The sequence below is a fragment of the Scyliorhinus canicula genome, chromosome 19 (assembly GCF_902713615.1).
Source record: "Scyliorhinus canicula chromosome 19, sScyCan1.1, whole genome shotgun sequence".
In the NCBI taxonomy this organism is placed as follows: Eukaryota; Metazoa; Chordata; class Chondrichthyes; order Carcharhiniformes; family Scyliorhinidae; genus Scyliorhinus; species Scyliorhinus canicula.
Window position 1 is genome coordinate 14,308,185 of NC_052164.1, and position 18,722 is coordinate 14,326,906.

Genomic DNA, 18,722 nt, shown 5'->3' on the forward strand with positions numbered 1-18,722 from the left:
TGTGTTTCCTCCGGGTGCTCCCGTTTCCTCTCACAATCCAAAGATGCGCAGGTTAGGTGGATTGCCCCCGAGTGTCTAGGGATGTGCAGGTCAGCTGGGGTTACAGGGATAGGGTGGATGAGTGGGCCTCGGTAGGGTGCTCCTTCAGAGGATCGGTGGCAAATGCACTGTCGGAATTCTATTCTACTCTATGGAAGCGTGGGCAAGGGTCAGATGTGGACACCTGCCTTTTTGGACGAGCTGAAGGTGCCAGAGGGTGGAAGACTCCAGCAGATGGCCCGAGGCAGGAATGCTGCAGGGAATAGCTACAGGGCTGGTTTAGCTCATTGGGCTAGACAGTTTGTTTGTGATCCAGAACAAGGCCAGCAGCGCGGGTTCAATTCCCGTACCAGCTGAGAATTCGGAATTCTTCTCTGTGTACCCAAACAGGCGCCGGAATGTGGTGACTAGAGGCTTTTCACAGTAACTTGATTGCAGTGTTAATGTAAGCCTACTTGCGACAATAAAGATTATTTATTTTATTTTATACAAGTGGATGTTCTCTTGGGGAAATACACACATTAAGAATGCAGCATTAATTTCAGTAATCCTAAAGTAAAAACAGAAAATGTTGGAAACACCTAGCAAGTCTCAAAGTATCTAAAAGAGCATAGGTTAGATGGAGTGTCAATCTTTCAGAATAGAAACCCTTGTGCCTATACTTTTCTAGGAAATTAGGAATTAGTGTCCGATTTCCTAGCGGACACTATAGTGTTTACAGCAGCAACATTTCTGGAGACATACTAATAACCCATTATTGTCATAGATCACCATATAGGAGATTTCATTGAAGAGTATGGAGGAAGAGCAGAGATTCCAAACCAAAATATACTGCACAGATTTCTTTTAACCCAAGCATTTTCACATTCACATAAAGCAAAAATTGTGCCCCGATAATTTTTTTAAAATGCTTTTTGCAATATTTCCCCGGTAATTAAAATGTCCACTTTAAAACAGGAAAGAAAATGCATCGAAAAGACCAATTCTGCTGTACTTTTGGGTCTAACCAATACAAATGCAACTATACGCAACATGAAATGATACAGGATTACAACATGGGCGCTCCACTTTCATGCATAATAAAAACAAGTCATAATGAAAAATGAAATATATACACAAACATTCAATTGCTGAGCGTATTTTTAAAAGCCTGGGCCCCTCTCTGTCTGTTTGTTTTATTGTTTATGTTCCCTACAGATCTAACAGAAGAACAGTGTGTTTCTCCTAGACATTGTGAAATTCATTTCCAGGCCAAAAAATACATAGCTTCTGCCAGTCTAAAGCCTGCCAGCACTGATTCACCATGGAGTTCAATAACCCTCGAATGTAACTGTAACAGAGTTCACAGCTCTCACAAAATCCAGTTCTGCACACTGAACACAGCCGCGCACACGCCAGCCTGCACGTATTATATACCGCACTGCTTATAAACTGGAGATTAAAACTAAAGCTGTAAAATACCACAGACGACAGCTAAACAGATCTCAACAGGGGTTGAAGTAATATACGATTTTTCAACAAATTAAAATAAGATCCACTAACATAATTGAAACTATAAAGGTGATTGTTGTACCTTGTAGCCAAAAGCATTTTGAATGAAACCAACACAAGAATTTGCAGGTTAATCCAACATAGAAGGCCTCACAGCTCACCCAAACCCTTCCTTGGTGACATACCCATGTAATTTTCAGCAGGGGTCACTGAGCAACGATCAGAATTAGGAACCCTGGCTGAACATTTCCCCCCCCATCCATCCCCTCAGCCTAAGGCAACTGGTAGAACACACCTGTCTCCATTCTGGCCAAAATCAGTTAAGTTCCCAAGGATTTGTACCTGGATATTTCCAGACCTGTACTGCTCGGCACGGTGGTACAGTGGTTAGCTCTGCTGGCTCACAGCTCCAGAGTGCCAGGTTCAATTCCGGCCCCGGGTGACAGCCTGTGTGACGTTTGCACTTTCTCCCCGTGTCTGCGTGGGTTTCCTCCGGTTGCTCTGGTTTCCTTCCACAGTCCAAAGATGCGCAGGTTAGGTGGAATGGCCATGCTAAATTTTTTTTTAAATAAATTTAGAGTACCCAATTCATTTTTTCCAATTAAGGGGCAATTTAGTGTGGCCAATCCACCTACCCTGCACATCTTTGGGTTGTGGGGGTGAAACCCACGCAAAAACGGGGAGAATGTGAAAACTCCACACGGACAGTGACCCAGAGCCGGGATCGAGCCTGGGACCTCGGCGCCGTGAGGCAGCAGGGCTAACCCACTGCGCCACTGTGCTGCCCTGGCCATGCTAAATTGCCCTTAGTTCCAAAAGGTCAAGTCAGGTTGCTGGGTTACGGGCATAGGGTGGAAGCCTGGGCTTAGGTAGGGTGCTCTTTACAAGGCGGGTGTAGACTCGATGGGCCGAATGGCCTCCTTCTGCAATGTAGATTCTATGATTCTATGCTCAGTTCTACAGTAAGCAGTAAACAAATTACCCTTCAGGGAAACTCCTCGTCTAATTTAGTACTAATATGGTGGGCACTTTAATGCCTCCCTAAGTTTTGAAGTGAAACAGTTAAGTCACAGGGAGATACAATTTTAATAGCTTGTCATAGAGCTAGTTTACATTACCAACTCTGACTCATTTCACTATATACATTAGACGCATATAAATGCATTTTAGCTGCGTTGACTTACCACAAATGCTTAGTAACAGGGAAGCTAGTTCCATTTCAGCCCCTTCCCAATTTCAAATTTGAAAATGTATATTCATACAAATTTGACACTGCCAATGAGTCATGAGCTAAAACTTTAAACTAGTCCCCTGTCAATTTATGAAAATACGTACATGTTTTTGTAGCTTTCACTGTGGTCGTTCTGAGGACTGAGTAAATTATCAAAAACTAAATCTAAGTTCTCAGCAGAATAAATTTAGTTAGGCACTCACTTCAGAATAGAAGCTGCAAAACAGCTGCAAGTCAATTATAAAAGAATAGGGGCAGCACTGTGGCACAGTGGTTAGCACTGCAGCCTCACAGCACCGAGGTCCCAGGTTCGATCCCGGCTCTGGGTCACTGTCTGTCTGGAGTTTGCACATTCTCCCCGTGTTTGCGTGCGTTTCTCCCCCACAACCCAAAGATGTGCAGGGTAGATGGATTGGCCACACTAAATTGCCCCTTAATTGGAAAAAATCAATTGGGTACTGTAAACTTTAAAAAAAATAATTTTTAAAGAATAAAAACCTCAGTGCTATTTCTAGACATATTGAGTGTTTTGGCAGCAGTGCAAAATATGAAAAGTAACAATAAATTATATATTTGTATATATGTATAAATATAATTGTTGGCCAACAGATATGTGACAACTCAAATTTCTCTCAATACGACCAACACCAAACCTGTAATCACTTGCTCTCGAGCGATGCAAAGGTTAAAATTCTTCCCTCCAGGCAGCACGGTGGCACAGCGGTTAGCACTGCAGCCTCACGGTGCCGAGGTCCCAGGTTCGATTCCGGCTCTGGGTCACTGTCCGTGTGGAGTTTGCACATTCTCCCCGTGTTTGCGTGGGTTTCACCCCCCACAACCCAAAGATGTGCAGGGTAGGTGGGTTGGCCATGCTAAATTGCCCCTTAATTGGAAAAATGAATTGCGTACTCGAAATTTATTTTAAAATTAAAAATTTCTTCCCTCCGAGCATGCAAGAAAAGAACCTGTAATACCACTACCAGGCTTCTTTTGCAGCTTCAGTGGATACTTTACAAAGACTACACCCATCAACCATTGTACTTTACCAAAAACTTTTTACCACCCTAAGTAACGTGTAACGGTTCAATAAATCTGTAAAGCATACATTATGAAAATGCAGTAACCTAATTGGTCTTCTGTAAAGGCTGGACTCGAGGTGTCACCTTTTAATGAATTCGAACACAGATAAAGGTAGATTTTCCTGATCCTGAACTTGGGAGTTCCTGGATCGCAGAGCGCACCAAATTTAAGCAAGTCAAGTCAGGAATGCGCACAACCATAACAAAGACATTTCAATTTTTTTCTTCCATTCAGTCTTAGTTTAAGTTCTTGGAAAAGATCAGTCCTTTCCCTTAGGGCCATGTGTTCTGCACTGTCTAATTTACCTGCATTCATTGCACATGGGTGAAGCAGCAGTTTGCCCCGCCAAAAAATAAATGTTGGTCCAGAATTTGCTTCCATTTGTTAATCATTTCCCTTTGCAATCAGAGGTAAATAATTGTTTTAATAGAGGTATCTTAAAATTTTTTAAGAGATTGTGCTACCGTACGCTACAAAAATTATCTGCCCTGTATCTGTGCATCAGTGGAACTTATTAAGCCTCAACAGGATATGTTTAAAAATACCATACTCAGTATTTATTTTTTTGATGTTTCCTGAAGTTCCTGTTCAGCTTTCATAAGAAAACTTTTCCCAGGCGGCACGGTGGCGCAGTGGTTAGCACTGCTGCCTCACGCCGCCGAGGACTCAGGTTCGATCTCTGCCCCGGGTCACTGTCCGTGTGGAGTTTGCATATTCTCCCAGTGTAGGTGGATTGGCCACGCTAAATTGCCCCTTAATTGGGGAAAAAAACAAATTTATCTTAAAAAAATAAAACTCTTCCCTGACCAGTCCATAACAAAATAAATGGATTTGACCATTTCCTTCATGGAGAAACTTTACTCCACTTAATTTAAAGCGGAGCGTAGAAAATTAAAGATATATTATGAGCTTGTTTAGGTAAGTTTAAGTTTTGATCCATTCAATGCTGCCTTCACCAGCCACAAAAAGAATCTGGTGACAGGTGCAATTGCAGCATTGGTTGCCCATGCTGGCAGCTGCTTCTATCAACAGCCATGTCTGCATTCCAGCAGCAATAAATGCGATTTTAATGATGTGCATTCTATTTTATTTCTATTTCCAGAAGGTTTATTTACTCCTTTTCCCGCCCCTCCCCCCCGACACTTCCTCACCCCACACCCACCCCAAGATCGCCCCAAGCCACAGAACAACCTGGCAAAGTAATAGAGGCAAAAACATTTGCAGTTGCTCAAGATGCTGTGATCGGAAAGTTAGGATGCAAGAGCTGTCAGCCTAACAACTTATTTGCATCCTGAACTTTGTACGTGCTAAGAAAACAGGACAAGCACATTCTATCAAATTCTTTGGCAAAATCACTCAAGATGCTCAGCTGGGGCAGCACGGTGGTGAAGTGGGTTAGCCCTGCAGCCTCATGGCGCCGAGGTCCCAGGTTCGATCCCGGCTCTGGGTCACTGTCCGTGTGGAGTTTGCACGTTCTCCTCGTGTTTGCATGGGTTTCACCCCCACAACCCAAAGATGTGCAGGGTAGGTGGATTGGCCATGCTAAATTGCCCCTTAATTGGAAAACATTAATTGGGTACTCTAAATTTATTTTTAAAAAGATGCTCAGCTGTAGGTTAGGCCTCCCCCCATAAAGTGATCATTTCTCTAATAGACACTGAGGAAGTTTCTATGCATTTACAGCATTTCTGTTTTTGCAGCTGATTCTACACTGTACTACAAATCAATCAGACATTGAAATTTTACCTTTCGGGAAGTTACTTCCATGCAGACCAATTTCAATGATCTCTATCAACATTTATGTTAACTGGGGCAGCACGGTGGCGCAGTGGGTTAGCCCCGCAGCCTCACGGCGCCGAGGTCCCAGGTTTGATCCCGGCTCTGGGTCACTGTCTGTGTGGAGTTTGCACATTCTCCCCGTGTCTGCGTGGGTTTCACCCCCACAACCCAAAGATGTGCAGGGTAGGTGGATTGGCCACGCTAAATTGCCCCATAATTGGAAAAAAATGAATTGGGTACACTAAATTTATTTTTTTAAATAATTTACGTTAACTAATTTCTTTGGCATTGCACCCTCTGACGGATGCAGAATTCCACACCTCCCCCAATAATTTGACCAGGATCCAAATTGCTTCCTCGCATTTCCTCTGTAAAGAATGCACCATTGCTCGGTTACAAAATGTAAATAAGAAATTATATATTATCAATTAGGGGCTGGTTTAGCACAGGGCTAAATCGCTGGATTTGAAAGCAGACCAAGGCAGGCCAGCAGCACAGTTCAATTGCCGTACCAGCCTCCCCGAACAGGCGCCGGAATGTGGCGACTAGGGGCTTTTCACAGTATCTTCATTTGAAGCCTACTTGTGACAATAAGCGATTTTCATTTCATTTCATTAAGCATTTTAGGTGGAATGGACAATTGGGTATTGGAGTGGAGGTGAAAACCGTGGACTTATTTAAGATCCAATTAAAAGCAGAAATGGGTGTGATGACCTTTAAAAGCTTTCCGTGATCATCAACATAACATAACAAATCCACCTAACCTGCACATCTTTGGGTTGTGGGGGTGAGACCCACGTAGACACGGGGTTCAGTCCCTTTTGCACAAATCCTGATACTGCATTTTGGAATGGGCTAGCCATCCTACGTGAAAGAAGGATCTTCAAAAGAGAAAAAAAGGACTGTCTTGCCTAATTAAATGGTATAATAACTGCAAAATCTGCTCAGAGAACATGCTTTAAAAACTGTACAGTTCTGGCTATAAGCAGGCATTCAACTTTCTAAAAAAAAATTAAAAAGATGCGTACAACTAGACTGTTAATAATGATTATGCTTCAAAGTTTTCTCTATAGATTCATGACACTAATGACTGGTACTGCAGAGAAACTACTCGTTATGAGTCCACCGTTCCTGGCCAACCTCGCGCCCCCCCCCCAAATATATGAAGGAGATCTGTACCAGATCTTCAGATTAAAATATTTAGGCAGTTTGACTGGTGAATTGCGAAACTGCTTGTCTACATAACAACGCTCTGCACTCCAAAAAAAAAGTAATTATTTGTACATTGAGTTAGGTATTTTCACATTGTATTGTTAATGTAAGCCTACTTGTGATAATAAAGATTATTATTATAAGAGTAATTGAAATGCAAGTGCCTTTTCCTTTAATTATGGTTAAAACATCAGATTCAGCGAGTAACTGGAACCTCGACTTAATGAAGATAAGACAAACTCCTTTATGAATGGACAATTCTGGATTTAATCATTATCAATGGAATATTTATACTGAGAGATTAACAAAATTTGGACAGTTTCCAAGTCCTGCTTGCTATTTTTCCTTTTGTAATAAAATCAAATAAATGTTTTCACTGTCTGTTTCATTTTTGTGTACTTACTGTAAAGGGTGGGGGCACTTCAATTCCCTCTGTATTTTTGCTAGGTTACGTTCCCTTGTATTCAGAAAAGCTTGTATCATCCCACTCTCCAACTATATAAACAGACAGGATAATATAGCCTTAATAATACTAACAGCTGGTTCCATGAAAGTTTGGAGGCTTTTATCTCCAGTAGCAAATCAAATTTTAAAAATAAATGGTTGGGACTTCGGAACACATGGAAAACTCGACTTTTAACTTCAAACCGCATCATCCGCATTTTACTCCAAAGTGCGAAACGGATTTTGAAAGGAAATAATTACATTTCTGATCTGCCCATCATTAAGCTTACATGTTTTTTGTGGTTCTGAGGTAGATTATAAAACCCTATTTTAGTTGGAGCTACGCAAACTCCTCTCCTGCTTTAAGGATTACCATTGTAATAGCCAAAGAGCTATGTAATGGCTGAGATCCATGGAAAATGATGGGTCCAGTGCACACAAAACTCATGCGTGAAATGGTTTGTGAAATAAACTAAATAAGAATGTTCTTCAGTGCCAATATGTCTAACTGGCCCAATGTATTTTGTACAACAACAAGGGGGAGGGGGTGGCTTAGTTGTATTGTCACTAGACCAGTGATCCAGAGACGTGGGGTAATGCTCTGGGGACCTGAATTAGACTCCTACCACTGCAGATCGGGAAATGTAAATTCAATTAAGAGTCTAAGGATAACCATGAAACAAACCATTGTTGACTGTCATAAAAACCCATCTGGTTCACTAATGCCCTTTCGGGAAGGAAATCTGCCGTCCTTACCTGGTCTGGCCGACACATGACTCCAGACCCACAGAAAAATGGTTGGCTCTTAAAGCACCCTCTGGAATGCCACTAAAATGAAGGGCAATTAGGGGTGGACACTAAATGCTGGCCCAGCCAGCGATGCCCACATCCATGAACAATTTTTAAAAGCAGCATCAGAGCCACATCATGAGAGACATTCACCCAATTAAGCCACTGTTACTCCCTACTCATTTTATTATTTTTTTACAAGTTCGGAGGGGTTTTATTTGATGAAGTTTTACAGGAAAAAAAATGCAGAACTTTGGACAGATGGAGACTCCATACTTTCCGACACCGGAAGACTTCACCTTCATCTAACCGGTTCCATTGGAGGAGCGTGTACGAGGGCCAAATGGACCCAAAACCATTTCCTCCATTTTTGTCAGCAACAAACAAGGCAAGAGAAAATGGTGGGTCACGCAGGTCGGCTAGCGTGGGTCACGAAGGTCGGCCGGCGTGGGTCACGAAGGTCGGCCGGCGTGGGTCACGAAGGTCGGCCGGCGTGGGTCACAAAGCTCGGCCGGCGTGGGTCACAAAGCTCGGCCGGCGTGGGTCACGACGGTCGGCCGGCGTGGGTCACAAAGCTCGGCCGGCGTCGGTCACAAAGCTCGGCCGGCGTGGGTCACGAAGGTCGGCCGGGTTGGTAAAAATGGGTCCCCGTAAAAAAAGTTTGAAGAACACTGCTTTAGACCAATCAGGGAAAGTCTAAAGTTTGCAATTCTTTGGAGAACAAAGAACAGTACAGCACAGGAACAGGCTCTTCGGCCTTCCAAGCCTGTACTGGTCATGATACCAACCTTTGCAAAAACCCTCAGCACTATTGTGTGCCGTATCCCTCTGTACCCATCCTATCCATGTTTTTGAGAGGTAGGGTACCTTGCTCAAGAAAAAAGAAAGAAGATGCCCAAGGTCAGGTTTCCAAGTTGCTGCTCATCCGTCCCCACACAACCACTGCACTTTCTAAGTAACTAATTGAGTGTAGCATTCAGATATTTTAATGTTATTAGAGGCTCTATTTTTATGTGAAAATGTGGATCATGGGGAAACAATGGCTGGAGTAACTGAAGGGAAAAGACAAAAAAATTACCATGGACAAATTCAAAAGTTCCAAGTAAAGATTTTGTCTTAATTTTGGATAGAGAAAATGATATCATTTTTATAAATGTCTATTTTATATATTTTTTCTTTACAAATACCCCAATCTGTTTCCAATTATATGTAATTGTTCTGGAGGAGTCATTAAATTGCTGCAAATCATGTCTAATGCAGATGCAAGTAGACTACTTAAAAGCTGTGACCACAAAAATAGAGGGCATGATTACAAACTTCACAAGCGTCAAAGCAAGACAACAGATTAGAAGAATTTTCTCTCCCGCAGAGTCGAAGATATCCCTAAAAAGCAGCTGACGCTACGTCAATTATTTCCTTCAAAATGGAGTTGGATGGTTAAGAGAAGAAAGATACAATATGTGTGGATTGCGGGTCAATAGTGTGCAAGTGCTTAATGCATTCTTCCAAACTCCCTTTGTTATTTCAGCGTAAGCACTAAACTATTTCAAATACATTAGGTTAACTCCTCTGGCAAAATAGCAGACAATAGCATTTCAGATGAATGCATTAAATGTTTGATTACTACTATCACACCATGTAATTTCAACACATCAAATTTCAGTCCTTTTGAGGCCAAGATAATGTCATCTGTGGAAGAAAACAGAATAATGTTGATTGCAATCTTAGATGGATATCCTGGAGTTTTCACTCAATTGCCTCTGGGCAATGAAGAAATGATGAAAAGCAGCGAACTTCTCAGCAATTTTACCCGTCCCTGGCTGTTGGTGCTCGTCAAGGGATTTAGCTAAATGGACAACAGTCCACGTTAGTAGATAGTCAATAGGGGTACAGCTGATGGACAAATGATATTTTTGTTCCTATACTTTAAAATGTTAAAAGCAGACTTAATGTTTCGAATCGAAAAATTGGACTCTTTCTCTCTTCACAGATGCTGCCAGACCTGCTGAGATTTTCCAGTGTTATTTTAACTTGGGCTTGGAAGGAGCAGGAAGCTACACATTTAGCTAATTATATGGGCCTCCCTGCAAGGCTTTAGCAGGCCACTCAGCCATATCAAACCCAGAGGCAGCTCACCAGCACTTTCTCAGAACAATGAAGAAGGGGGAATAGACGCCAAAATTATCGGCAGCGTCCACATTCCGAGGATAAATTATAGAACATGTGTATTTGTATCACTCAACTTATCTCGGAAAGGCTGGTCTTTCATAACCCAAATTGGTGTTCCTGTTCCTCCTGTCAATAAACAAACTCTCTTTGGACACTTTGCACACTAACGGTGCTACAAAAATGCACAGATTTAAAATTTTACTTGTCAAAATCCCAATTATACTCATGAAATTTTGCATTTCTCTGTACATCCATATTTATGCTGTTGGGATGGCAGGAATTGCTCTGTATGTAATCATTTAAATGAGTCATCTTTACAGAAGAACCTTTGACAAAGAGCATGATTAAAAAAAGGACTTCCAACTAGATGCCATGTTTCATAACTCAGGATAGAACATAGAAAACATAGAAAAATACAGCACAGAACAGGCCCTTCGGCCCACGATGTTGTGCCGAACTTTTGACCTAGATTAAGAACAAATTAATCTACACCCCATCATTCTACCGTAATCCATGTACCTATCCGCTTGGAAGGTCCCTAATAGCCGCTTGAAGGTCCTTAATGTTTCCGACTCAACTACTTCCACAGGCAGTGCATTCCATGCCCCCACTACTCTCTGGGTAAAGAACCTACCTCTGACATCCCCCCTTAAATCTATGTCCCCTTGTAATGGTTTTGTCCAAAAGCAACGATACTGTTGTTTTTAAAAATAAACTTAAAGTACCCAGTTATTTTTTCCAATCAAGGGGCAAGATAGCGTGGCCAATCCACCTAGCCTGCACATCTTTGGGTTGTGGGGTGAACCCACACAGACACAGGGAGAATGTGCAAACTCCACACGGACAGTGACCCAGGGCCAGGATTGAACCATGGCCCTCAGCACCGTGAGGCAGCAGTGCTAACCATTCCACCACCCATAATGATACTGTTGTAATGTGGAAAATGCAACAGCACAACAAGCACCCACAACATTGAGGGATCAATGTTAGCCAATCACTGGGGATACACTGGATAAAAGCAAATTACTGCAGATGCTGGAATCTGAAACGAAAGGGACAATGCTGGAAAATCTCAGCAGGTCTGGCAGCATCTGTAGGGAGAGAAAAGAGCTAACATTTCGAGTCCGATGATTCTTTGTCAAAGGGGATACACTGCTGCCTTACAAAATAGTACCGGGGAATCTTTTACATCCACGTGAAAAGGCAGACAAAGCCTTGATTTAATGTTGGATCTGAGTGACAACACTGTTGACAGTACAGTGCTCCCTCAGTACTGTACTGGAATAATGTGTTCATCAATACAGGGAGGCAGTGGCGTAGTAGTATTGCCACTGGACTAGTAATTCAGAGACCTATGGTGATGCACTAGGGACCCGGGTTCGAATCCCACCCACAGCAGATAGTGAAATTTGAATTAAATAAAAATCTGGAATTAGAAGTCTAATGATGACCATGAAACCATTGTCGATTGTTGTCAAAAGCTTGGTTCTGAATATTCTTCAGGGAAGGAAAACTGTCCCACATGCGACTCCTGATCCACAGCAATGTGTTGACTCTTACTTGACCTCAGGGATGGGCAACAAAGGCTGGCCCAGCCAGCGATGCCCACATACATCCCATGAACAATTTTTTTTTAAACTCCACAAGCTTCCAACTCCGAAGGGGGAGCCCACAGTTCCTCTCAGTCCTATCTTTCAGCACAACCCTATAAATAAATCAGATGAGCAGTTTTTGGCGCTCTTCTATTAATTAAAACAGTGTGGTTTTATTCCATTCCATTAATGTGTCAAAATATTCCCAAAAAAATCAATAAACTTTAATTAAGTGGCGTACCACAATGGTAAGCCAGCAGTGCTTGGCTGTGTGAGCAGAAGAGAGCCTTTCAAAACAATTTCTTACACAGCGCAGTTCCTGTTCTCAATCAGGATGTTTGGTGCTTTTGAGGTGAAGGAACTCAATATGATTTGCACAGTAGGTCAACTGCAGTTTTCATCAATCCTAGCTGATCTCCATTACTAAGACTTCCATCTTTCCAAATCATCAAACCCCACCCTTCCTGAGTGCACCTCTTGCTGAAACACTCATTCACGATTTGTGATCTCCAGACTCAACTATTCAAATGCTCTCCTAGCCAGTCTCAACTCCTGGTAATCTCTCCAATCTCCATAAACTTCAGCTCATCCAAACTTTTCTGCCCCGCGGACGGCACAGTGCTCATTGTTACCTCACAGCGCCAGGGACCTGGGTTCAATCCTGCCCTTGAGTAACTGTCCGTGTGGAGTCTGCACTTTCTCCCCGAGAATGTGTGGGTTTCCTCCGGGTGCTCCAGTTTCTCCCACAGTCCAAAGATGACAGGTAAGGTGGATTGGCCATGCTAAATTGTCCCTTAGAGTCCAAAAAGTTAGGTGGGGTTATTGGTATAGGGCGGGGGGGGGGGGGGGGGGGGGGGGGCGCAGGCCTAGGTGGGATGCTCTTTCGGAGGGTCAGTGCAGACCCGATGGGCTGAATGGCATTTGGCACAGTGATTCTATGATTCTGTCTCTAGTCGCTAGTGTGTTCTCCTTTCCTCAATCAGTGCGCCATTAGACACATGTAACACATGCGCATTGAGGGGAGATGGTGATGTAGTGGTAATACCACAGAGCTAATAATCCAGAGGTCCCAGGCTAATATTGTGAGGCCATGGAATTCAAATCCCATCTCAGTAGCTGGTGGAATTCAAATTCAGTTAATAAGTTCTGGAACATAGGCTTGCCTCAGTAATCGGGACCATGAAACGATCATCAATTGTCATAAAAACTCCATCTGGTTCACTAATGTCCTTAAGGGAAGCAAATCTGCCATCCTTATCTAGTCTAGCCTACATGTGAACCTGATTCACAGCAATATGGCTGACTCTTAACTGCCCTCTGAAATGGCCCAGCAAGTCACTCAGTTGAGGGGCAATTTGGGATGGGCAACAGATGTTGCTGGTGCCCACATCCCATGAAAGAATACATTTCAAAAATTAATTCTCTTCCTAAACCTTTCACGCCTTCCCTGAAGGCTCTTTTTAAGAAGCCATTTCTGTAACAGCATTCCTCATAGTAGCATCTCCTTTTGCTCAGTGTCCATCATTGTCTCATTACAATTGCGTGAAGTGCCTTTGGATGTTTCACTATGTTCATGTCAATGGAAGCTATTATTGATTTCTAATTTACAAATGTCTTACCTAGCATATTCTGGTTTCACACACAATGGGTTTACAATAACAATCAAGAACAGTAAATATTTACATATTACACACAAGGTCGTGACTCTTTGTGTACATTATTTTAAGAGTGTAAAATTAAAGGTCTTGCATCAGAAAACACTTATTACGTCATGTCCTAAAATGGTTATATCTTAATATCCTTTGTCATGCAGCAACCTTCAACATTAACTGCATCAGAAAGCATCATTTTGGTCCTGGATTACTCAGCAGTTTTATACAATGTCTAGCCAAGCCATATAAAAACAAAACGCAGGAAATATTAATGCTCCGATTCTCAGTTAGCCGATTTGGGCCAAGATGGTTATACGTGCATATACGACCACTCATAACTGGCCTTTGTATGCCTGGGTGAAAGGAGGGGGGAAATCAGTTCAGGTTCTGGTCCTGATTTCCATTTAGTGACTTAACACTGGAAAGTGTAGTCAGTGAATGAGGAAAGGATCAGACTTGAACAATGTGCCCCCCCCCCCCCCCCCCCCCAATAATGGAACAGCCTGCTTCGGAGCAGGAGCCAAACGTCCTACTCCTGTTCCCATTTCCTATGTCCCTCTGGTTGCCAGAATCCACCGTCAAGAATCATATATCAACAGCCACTTGGGTGTGGCAATAAAGGGCGTCAAGGAGACAATACCCTCAGAACAAAAGGAGGGAATACAACTGCTGGCGAAAATCATCAAACGGATGTTGACGTCCTCACTGACAGTTGTTGCTGGCACAGAAAACTAAACAATGGTATCCATGAAGCTCAAAGTACTACTGCCAGAAATAGAAGAAAGTTTGCATCTAGAGCATGGTTATATATATTTTTTTAAATTTAGAATACCCAATTCATTTTTTCCAATTAAGGGGCAATTTAGCGTGGCCAATTCATCGACCCTGCACATCTTTGGGTTGTGGGGGCAAAATCCACGCAAACATGGGGAGAATGTGCAAACTCCACACAGACAGTGACCCAGAGCCAGGATCGAACCTGGGACCTCGGCGCCGTGTGGCAGCAGGGCTAACCCACTGCGCCACCGTGCTGTCCTGCATGGTTATATTTAAAGTCCTGAAGATTGGCCATGATAAATTACCCCGTAAGTTTCCAAAGATGTGTTGGCTAGATCAATTTTAGTTGTACAACATTGGACTAAGGAGGAAATGCAGACCAAAAAGTATTGCACCAGTTATGTTCTTTCACACATCTTTTAATACACTTTGCAAACATGATAATATTTACTCAATGAGTTAGTAACAATTAGAGCATCGATACTGCACCAACCTTTGTTTTTATTTATTAATCTTTGCTGTGTATTTAATTGGAATGTCACGAGTCTAATGGATATTTAGATATATTTAAACGTTTAACAAATTATGTTTAACCATCTTGGAATTGAGGTAGAGGTTATGATCCGCTCGAGCTTCGCTTTAACTACTTATGCTACACCTGGACTTCTTTCCTACAATTAAGAAAGGCTGCAATGTTTCATGAAAATTAACCGTTAACCATTTAATCAAGATAGTCAGTGCGAGATATGGGTGTTATTAGGCATCAACGACATGCACTGACAGCTGAAATTACCCACAGACAAAATAAAAATGACCGAACAAATGCAATAAAACATAGCTGAGCGCTTCATTGCATAATCAGTAAAAATGAACAACTTTCTGATTTATAATCTTATTTCAAGATTTAGATGGCAGCTATAAAGAATGAGTTGAACCTCAATGAGATTATTGCATTGTAATCATTCCTAGTCATCCATTATTCTGTACACTTACAGCTCCTTGTTTTCCATTGTTCACAATGTATATTAAAATATTTCATGTATGCACAGATACTAAATTGCGTCCAACTGCTATCTGCATATCTGCAGCCTGAATTGTAACTCCGAAGAAGAAATTGCAATTGTGTTTTTCCTTTTGCGTTACGCAGAATTTCTATTTCTTGTTCACTTCAGCCAAATTTATCTCTGGGGAAACACTGATGCAGGCTTCATAGCAAGTGACGTATTATTTGTATTAAAATTGCAACCAAGAAATGAACCACCAGACCTCACTGCTTCTCTGCACACAAAACTGGGGCAGCAGTAACATAATTTAGTGCAGAATCCGAAAACACTGGCACAGCATGGCAGCTCGTTGCCTAATGAGGCCTTTAAGTCATTGCTACGACAATGTCCCCACTGTGTGGATGCGTGTCTGGTGTGCAAGTAGAACCACAGCTACTCTAAACCACCTCCTAGCATAGAATGATTTTGGAGCCAATCCAGTGTACATTTTAGCTTTAAGTAGTGATTTGTGGTGAAGGGTTCACTAGTCATTGCATAGTTGGGCACTTGGTTAGTTTGATGCTGCACACAGGTGATTACATAGCGTATACAACCAGCTTTAAAACTATTATCACAGCTTCTTTATCTTACAAGGTAAGAACTGGCTGGACTAATGTTTTGCAATGGCCTCAGCTCAACGGAACCGCGCCATTTAGTTTCTGAATCTGTTGCACTGGAATCAGTTCAGCCATATTTAATTCAAACATTAATTCCCGGGTGAGAGAGAATAGAATAAATGGCCGTACCTCTTCATGACTGGAGAAAACTACAGCTACCTTCCAAATAGTTATTTTTAAAATATAAATTGAGAGTATCTAATTCTTTTTTTTTTACAATTAAGGGGCAATTTAGCGTGGCCAATCCACGCACCCTGCACATCATTTTGGGCGAGACCCACACAGACACGGGGAGAATTTTCCAAATAGTTAAGGGGCAAATCACTTTCCATGTTTGGTCAATCTGGAATACTTTGCTAATTTACAAGTAACAAAAGCACAATTATCCCTTAATCTGCTTGTTTCTCTGCTTTCCTCATAATTCTAATCCTTTGTGATAAATTGCAGCTACTTCCTTAGCCCACTGACCAACTTCATCTTTGCCTTGTTTTCTCTGGTTAAAGATTAAATTGCAGATTTTGGAAAGTGTAAAGTTAAGTAAGTAAGTACTTCCAGTTACGTGCTTAAATCTCAGCGACCTGTAGTTAACAGAAAGAAACTTAGATCAGAGGTGTAAAAATTATAACTAAAATGGCATAGTGGAAAGTTTTATTCCTGCAATTCCAGTTGTTCGCCCTCAACACATTGCAGCAATTTTTAAAAATGATCCAATTATTTTGTGAAGAATCATATGATTAATTCACTTTGTGACGAGCACTGCCAGACGTCAGATCCTTCTGTGCTTTCAAGTCATCGTTAATTCCTGGAATGACCTTTTATTCTCCTTTATTAGATGATGTGCAAATTGCACAAATACAGTCCACTGTTCAAGAGTACAAAAATGCTTAATCCAAATGTGTAATGGTTTAATTTTAATTAAAACAAAGAACTACAAATTACAGTAACAAGTTGCTTTGGAAAGATTTATAATTCAGCACCAACTGCTTGAACTAGAACACAAAAAAAGTCACAGATCTTAAAACCTCGCCAGGGGATATTTGTGCACGTTTCATTTCTCCACCATTGGCAGTGATGCTTTCAAACTCTGGAATTTCCTCTCTCGACCTCCCTGCTTCAGTACCTCTCTCTGCTCCATTAACACCTACCTCTGAACGAATCCCCTGTCCTAACAACACCTTGCCTGTTGTAATCATTCCTGCGAAATGCCTTGGAATGTCTTACTATGCTAAAGGTGGTAAATAAATGCGAGTTGTTGTTGCTGCAGCACAGATCAGTTTGAAATTTCGTCCCAAGGCATTACTTCCTTCATGAAGGAGCAGTGTTCTTCCGCAAGCTTGTAATTTCAAATAAACCCGTTGGACTTTAACCTGGTGTTGTGAGACTTCTTACTGTGCCCACCCCAGTCCAGCGCCGGCATCGCCACATCATGGACTTAAATAAAATCGCCACAGCATGGTCTTAAATAAAATCGGCACATCATGGACTTAAATAAAATCGCCACATCATGGACTTAAATAAAATCGCCACATCATGGTCTTAAATAAAGACACCTCCCTCTGTTAAAATAGCAATCGAAAGGATTTTATACAATCACACATTATCTTTCCAAAGTGCACTGCAAGTTTTGCAGCTGCTTGTGTTCGCAAAGTAACAATGTTCAGTTTCACCTTCCACAGTGTCCATTATTTTAATGTCAATATCTAAACCCAGCAATTAGATTGAGAACATGGTAGAAGTATAGGGGACTAACACACAGAACTGGCCCTGTAGTCTAGAAAGGTTCTGTACTAGGAGTGAAGCCGAACCAAAATTTGCACTAATTGCAGCTAGAGCTTTCAATGCCAAGCAATTGGAATACCCTTTTGTACCTTAATAATAATCGTTTTTAGCCTTCCAAGTAGGCTTACATTAACACTGCAATGAAGTTACTGTGAAAAACCCCAGTCGCCACATTCCGGCGCCCGGTCAGGTACACAGAGGGAGAATTCCGAATGTCCAAATTACCTAACAAGCACGTCTTTCGGGACTTGTAGGAGGAAACCGGAGCACCCGGTGAAATCCACGCAGACACGGGGAGAACGTGCAGACTCCGCACAGACAGTGACCTGGACCGGGATTCTCCCCTACCCGGCGGGACAGAGTGGCGTGAGCCACTCTGGCGTCGGGCCTCCCAAAGGTGCGGAATTCTCCGCACCTTTAGGAGCTAGGCCCGCGCCGGAGTGGCTCCACCGGACGGCGCAAACGGCCTTTGGCGCCCAGCCAGCCGGGGCCGAAAGACCTTCGCCGGCCGGCGGAAGTCCGCGCATGCCGGCTGCAGACATCATACTGGCACATGCATAGGGGAGGGGGTCTCTTCCGCCCCCGCCATGGTGAAGGTCATGGTGGGGCGGAAGAAAAGGAGTGCCCCTACAGCACAGGCTCGCCCGCCAATTGGTGGGCCCCGATCGCGGGCCAGGCCACCGTGGGAGCAGATCGCCCCCCCCCCACCAGCACCCCAGGGCCCGCCCGCGCCGCCAATCCCAGAGGTGGTTTAAACCACACCGGTGGGAAAGGCCCGTCAGCGGGGGACTTCGGTCCATCGCGGGCCGGAGAATCGCCGTGAGGGGCCCGCCGACCGGCACGGCGCAATTCCCGGCCCCGCCGTATCTCAAGGGGCGGAGAATTCGGGACACGGCGGGGGCGGGATTGACGCCGGGCCCGGGCGATTCTCCGAATCCCCGGGGGGTCGGAGAATTCCACCCCTGGTGTCTGCAAACAGAGTGTCCAGACATACACCAGGTGCAGAGCAAAAATATTCCCACCTTGTT

The 18,722-nt window shown here is 43.0% G+C and overlaps 1 protein-coding gene across 3 annotated transcripts in view; it reads right to left on the reverse strand.

Annotated features, from left to right (window-relative positions):
- Nucleotides 1-18,722, reverse strand: part of raraa (retinoic acid receptor, alpha a) — a 656,519-nt gene that overhangs the window by 590,932 nt on the left and 46,865 nt on the right. The window contains exon 1 of one of the 3 annotated variants that reach the window (XM_038778942.1): nucleotides 7,236-7,301. The exons of the other annotated variants lie outside the window; for them this stretch is intronic. The gene's annotated coding sequence lies outside the window, so the exon portion shown is untranslated. Of the gene's footprint in view, nucleotides 1-7,235; nucleotides 7,302-18,722 lie in introns of those variants that run through there. 3 annotated transcript variants of the gene reach the window in all.